Here is a 6,225-nt window from a genome sequence, read left to right as displayed (position 1 = left end):
CTCCTTCAGTGTGCAAAAACTTGGGGAGAAAATTCAGTGGTACAGGCATTCTATTTGTTGGATAAAAATATTAGAAATTTTAAAATAAAATGTTTTGTGGCTTAGTCCAAAATTCTAGAGGACATGAGCCTTTGTCCTTGGTTAGACTCTGTGTCCAAGAAACAAATAGCATCCCAAGAATCGACTCTCCCTCTCTCTGGGGACCTAGGTACCACATCTCTGTTCTGTTCTCTCAAGGATATCCAAGGCTCTGCTTATGACTGAAGCATGCACAGACAATGGTTAGTAACATTTGTCACATTTTTACGTTGCTTTATATGACTTTTGTCAACATGAAAGTGGAAACCAGACTCTCTACCATCGCATGAGTTGGATTGTAAAAGTCATGGGTTTCTTGTTCTTTAGAATGGCTTTTCCTAGCAGTGGACTCCTCTGACTTTACAACCAATGGTGTGCTCCTGATTCAATCACTTAAATCACTCTGGGTGTTGGTTTATTGGTCTGTCCGGTGGGTGGGTGTAGACTAGATGATTAGTAAACTTCCTTTATTAAATAGATCTGAAAACCCCTGTTCTACCCTCTCTAGCAAACAACATTCCTTCATCCAGTGTCTGTCTTCTCAGAGGTCAAACTAGTAATTATCCATCCCTTTTGCCTGTGTGTACGACATGCATAATTCATAGGTAGCCTTGCAAAATGGAAACGGAATGTCCATTCCCCAGTTCCCACATGACTAGTGCTCATGCACCAGAAAGTTTACCAGGGACAAATTCTGTTTTTCTTCCACCTCCAGCCCCTCTCATTTCTACCAGCCTCCAAGGCGTCTATATAATAATCAATTGCAAGACTATTTATCACCTGTTTATACAATGTTAGCTCTTGTAGTTCCATAGCCTCATGTGACAGCTAAGGAAACTGAGGCTCAGAGAGGTCGCTGACTTTCCCAAAGCCACACAGACATGCCATGGGGCGGGAACGAAACTGCAGTTTCTGAACACGAGCTGAGATTCCTTCCCCAACCTCTTGTTGCCTCTATTTTGCCAAGTGCTAACTGTGCCCTGCAAATTATAAGATGTCTAAAAATACGTTTTGAGGATGATGATGGAGAACTCGGAAAAGAAGTTTTTTTGTTTTGTTTTTAAATACGCCCTCATAGATCCAATGCAGTTGAAACAGCGATCAAAGCCAATTTCCCTAGAAACACCAGATCGAAAACACGTGGTGAGGCTCTGATCTGTAGTGCTTCATCCTAAACAATACATTTTACAATCCCTGAAAAATAAAGAAAAAGGAAGGACTCAAAAGAACATTCTGGGCCTGTCACGGTTGCTTTTCATTCCTTTCATCACTAGGTGTCCCCTTGGTTAGCAAACCCCATCTGGAGGGCTGCGTCCCTGCACATCCTTCCTGGAGGGCAGGTGCGGGGAAGAGTCATCCGCAGTGGGAAGCTTCCTGCCCGGTGGGCCGGGCAGGCGCGGGGCTTCCTGAAGGGGCGGGGCTTGTGTGCTGGCAGAGCCGCTCGTCTGACACAGAGGAAGAGCCATCCTTGAGCTAAGAGGACTGGCTGTAATTAGCATGGAGAGATTAAATATGAAAGGAACACTGTCAAAAACCCATTTCCACCACAGGAAATGAGCGTGGCCTAGAATAGATGCAGAGCATGATTAAACTGCAGGACGGGCTCGGGAGGGAGGGTGAGCCGGCACACATCTCCTGGGAGCCGCCCCAGACCTATGCTTGGGACCACTGCTGAGTCAGATCCATGGAGGCGGTTCTCTGCAGATGATGCGGAGAAACAGGATGCTAGGCGTCTTTGTAAGTAGGCTCCTACTGTAACGATCCAAAGCCATTTTCAATACTTAATGTCTGGTTTCTAGGGCCCCATGGGAGTCACAGCTCTGGGTACCCCCACTACTAGCCCACACTTAATCATCAGTCTGTTGTCTGGATTCCTGCCCTTTAGGAACTCAGGGTCTAGTGGGAGGCACTCCCACTCGTGGAGAAATAAAAACCTGTGCAAGGGCTTTAAGAGCTGTGGCTGCTGGGGGAAAGAGATGTGGCTGTGTTGGGGAAACTTTCCTGGAGGGCCTCGAAGGAGGAGTGAGACTGCCAGCTGGATAAAGGGAGGCATGCTAGCATCGGGCACAGAGGGCGAAGGGTGCCGCATGCACGCCTCGGAGAGCGGCTGGAGGGCTGGCAGCCGGGAGGCTGGTGGGAGAAGAGCTGCACAGTTAGCCTGCAGGTCAGACACTGAGGGCTGCAGGGTTTGAATGGATCCTTTGATAGCCTTAAACAGACTGGTCTCAGGAAGGCAACCCTGGGGCAGAGTGAAGGGCAGGAGAGGTGGAGGCTGGAGGCAAGGAGGCCTGTTGGTGGAGGGCTGCAGTAAGCTCAGGGAGGAGGTGGAAGCCTCAGAGACAGTCGGGCAGGACGCCCAAGTGGTATTTCTGACCCAGTGTCTATGGGTTTGGGGACCAGCTGGCTGGGGATGGAGGAGGACAGGGAGGAGTGATGACTCCCAGCTCGCCAGTTTGGGAGACTGCATGGGTGCTTCTGAGGAAGCTGAGAGTTCCATGTTGAGGCTTGTGGCCTGGAGGCACACGTGGAAAATTCAGTAGGGATGTCCAGGTTGCTGGAAATGGAGGGGTGGAGCTCAGTCCAACTTGGCGAGAGATTTGTGGATTTTTGGAGGCCGGGGAGTGGCTGAAGCTCTCAAGACAGGTGAAGGTGGCCAGATCACTCAGAGCTTTTAAAGGCTGTGTGAGCTATTTAAAGTCTGAGCTGCCCACCAGATCCTCACACCTCTTTGCAAGTGTAATGAGTGACAGTGACAAGGGTTGAGGTCCAGCTTCTTTTCCCCGCCATAAAGATCCTGCTTCCAGTGCTGACTGAGCCATCCAGGCTCCCACAGAGGCCAAGTCCTGGCAGTAAAGAATGTGGAGACCCATACGGGCAGCGGGCAGACAGCCCGAGAAGGCCAGAGGCGGATGCCAGGTGTGTGCAGATGTTACCTGGAGCACTGACATCAAACCTGCAAAAGGGTCCAAGGTCAGGATTCCTGTTCTCGGGGAGGGTGTAGGTAGCAGGGCAGGAGCTCGGGAGCAGGGGAGGAGGACTGAGGCAGATACTCCAGCATGGGGAGCAAAACAGGACTCTGTTTCCTGGTACTGGGGTATGAGGCAGAAGGCCCAGTGTTCAGAGTAAGGTTAGGGAGAGTCAGAGTAGCCCCGCAGCTGGCTCACTGGATGCTGGCTGCCAAGCTACTTATTGGTCCTTCCATTTCTCCTGCAGTGGGAGGCTAGATTTAGAGTTTTAGACTTGCACTGTCCAATATGATAGCTACTAGCCCCATCTGGATATTTATTTATTCATTTTCTTAGAGACAGGGTCTCGCTCTGTTGCCCAGGTTGGAGTGTAGTGGCATGGTCATAACTCACTGCTGTCTCAACATTTCAGGCTGAAGTGATCCTCCTGCCTCAGCCTCCTGAGTAGCTGGGACTACAGCATGTACCACCACACCCAGTTAATTTTTAAATTATTTTTTAGAGATGGGGCTGTTGTTATGTTCCCCAGGTTGGTCTCACATTCTTGGCCTCAAGCAATCCTCCTGCCTCAGCCTTTTAAAGTGCTGGGATTACAGGCTATGAACCACTGTGCCCTATTTCATGTGGCTATTTAAATTTATTTATTTACTTATTTAGAGACTGTGTCTCACTCTGTCACCCAAGCTGGAGTGCAGTGGCACGATCTCGGCTCACTGCAACTTTTGCTTCCCAGGTTCAAGCGATTCTCCTGTCTCAACCTCCTGAGTAGCTGGGATTACAGGTGTATGCCACCATGACTGGCTAATTTTTGTAATTTTACTAGAGATAGGGTTTCACCATGTTGGCCAGGCTGGTCTCTAGCTCCTGACCTCAAGTGATCTCCCTGCCTCAGCCTCCCAAAGTGCTGGCATTACAGGCATAAGTCACTGCGCTTGGCCTTAAATTTAATTTTTAATTAACAAAACTTAAAAAAAATTAAATTCAGATTCTCATTTGTACTAACTACATTTCCAGTACTCAGTAGCGACTTGTGGCTAGTGTATGGGACAGCGCAGATGCAGAACAGTTCCCGCCATGGCAGGAAGTTCAGTTGTATCGCGCTGGGCAGTGCTGAGCTCTGGCCTTCGGGGTGGAGTGATGGGAGTCACTGGGGCAGGATATTCCTGACACTTCAGAGGTCAGGAAGCAGAGAGGTCCTATAGTCAGCTGTGTTTTGTGGTGGGATGTACGAGGCAGCAACAGTACTGCCGTCCCTCGCTTCTGCATAACACTCGTGGTCGCTCTCTTCCATGTGCCAGGATTCCTGAAAGCCTCATGGACACTCCTTTAAAGCACTTCCTCCAAAGAAGGCCTTGTAAAAATACACGCGTGATTTTAAAATGTTCATGCACTTGGATCCAATGATTCTACTTCTGGAAATGTATCCAAAGGATATACTCCTAGATATTCAAATAGAGATCCGTAAAAGGGATATTCTACATTACATGATAATTTTTCTCGGGTCAGATTTAGGTGGGGTATGCTTTACATACAATAAAATGGATCCTTATACGGTAGACAGCTGGATGAATTTTGCCAAACGTATATAGTCGTATAACCACCCCCATAATAGAAAAACTGCCCATCATTCCAAAAAGTTCACCCATGCTACCCTTTGTGGTCAGTCTCCTCCTGCAATCCCTAGCCCCTGGCAGCGCTGATCCACTTTGCAGCTTGTAGTTTTGTCTTTTGCGAACGTCACACAGATGGAATTACAGATGTGGCCGTCTGCACCTGGCTTCTGCCACTTAGCAAATGTTTTTCGATGCATCCATGGTATTGCATTCACAGGTGGTTTGTTCCTTCTTTGGTGAGTAGTATTCCAGTGTGTTGTCATGGGTTTGTTGACCCGTTGCCCTATCGGTGGGCCTTTGGGATGTTTCTGGTGTCTGGCAATCAGGAATAAAGCAGCTAAAACATTCATGGGCAGGTCTGTGTGGACCATGGGGTGCAGACCTGCAAATGAATGTTGCTCTGCACATGAATGGTTCCAGGAGTCGAATCATTTATATACAGAAGTGAGGGAGGGCAGTACTGTTGCTGCCTCTTACATCCCACCACAAAGCATGAGTGACTGTGGAACCACCCTGGTCAATCCAGCAGGCAAGGGCAGGGGCAGAGCCACCAGACACACAACTCAGTAGACTGTGGGTAAGGAAGCCCCTCAGGACAGCTGGGAATGGAGCAGGCCCCAGAACACAACAGATGTCCCAATATAATACAGAAATGTATAAACGTTCATTGATCAATGGGTGCAAATATGTAGTCAGATAGAAGAAATGAGACACAGCACTCGATAGATCTATAGAGTGACCATACTTGACAATAATCTATTGCACAACTTGAAATAGCTAGAAGAGAATAATTCAAATGTTCCCAGCATAAAGGAAAGATAAATATTTAAGGTGACAGATACCCCAATTCCCTGACTTGACCTTTATACAATATAGCAATGTATCAAAATATCACATATGCCCTGAAAATATGTACAGCTCTTATGTAACACTAAAAAAGATTAAAAGAAGATTTAAAAAATGTTTTAAACTGGAAGATTTTTATAATGGGCACCTGCTACTTTTCAAATGGGAGACAGGAGCAGTAGAACATTACATTGCACAAGAAAAAACCCATTTTCTGAGAAAGATAAGAACATTCTGGCGAGTCCTGGCTGAAGATATAAGCACTCGTGACTCCATTCATGTTGGCTGTCTCCCAGGACCAGAGGGCAAGGCTACGGGAAGGGCCCAGGGACCTCGGTCTGTGGAAAGTTAGAGACAGAAAGAGGCCGAGAACACTGGGACCTCGGGGAGGGCGGAGCTTGGGGAGGGCTGAGAGCATGAATTCACTTCTTATGTTCTTTCTTGTTGTTTTTTGCATTATAAATACATTTTGCTATCCATGAATATAGCACTTGACATTTACTAAACATTTATAATAATTCTCATTTTTACTTCCTGAGGCAATTTTAATTGAAAAAAATGTTTCCAGCTTTACTGAGGTATGATTAACAAATACAAATCATGTATATTTAGTGTACACAATGTGATCTTTTGATATATATATACACACACACATTGTGAATATATACACAATCAAACTAATTAACTAATTAACATATCCATTACCTCCCATAGTTACTGTG

The 6,225-nt window shown here is 46.9% G+C and overlaps 1 long non-coding RNA gene across 1 annotated transcript in view; it reads left to right on the top strand.

Moving 5' to 3' along the window:
* Window positions 1–1,300, top strand: part of LOC105553964 — a 4,701-nt gene extending 3,401 nt beyond the window's left edge. The window contains exon 3 of the long non-coding RNA XR_001008249.1: window positions 10–1,300. This is a non-coding gene — a long non-coding RNA (uncharacterized LOC105553964). The remainder of the gene's footprint in view (window positions 1–9) is intronic.
* Window positions 1,301–6,225: the final 4,925 nt, after the last annotated feature.

This window comes from Mandrillus leucophaeus, unplaced genomic scaffold, assembly GCF_000951045.1.
Source record: "Mandrillus leucophaeus isolate KB7577 unplaced genomic scaffold, Mleu.le_1.0 Scaffold62, whole genome shotgun sequence".
Lineage (NCBI taxonomy): Eukaryota > Metazoa > Chordata > Mammalia > Primates > Cercopithecidae > Mandrillus > Mandrillus leucophaeus.
Note: the sequence above shows the minus strand (reverse complement) of the source record. Positions and strands in the feature narration are given on the sequence as shown.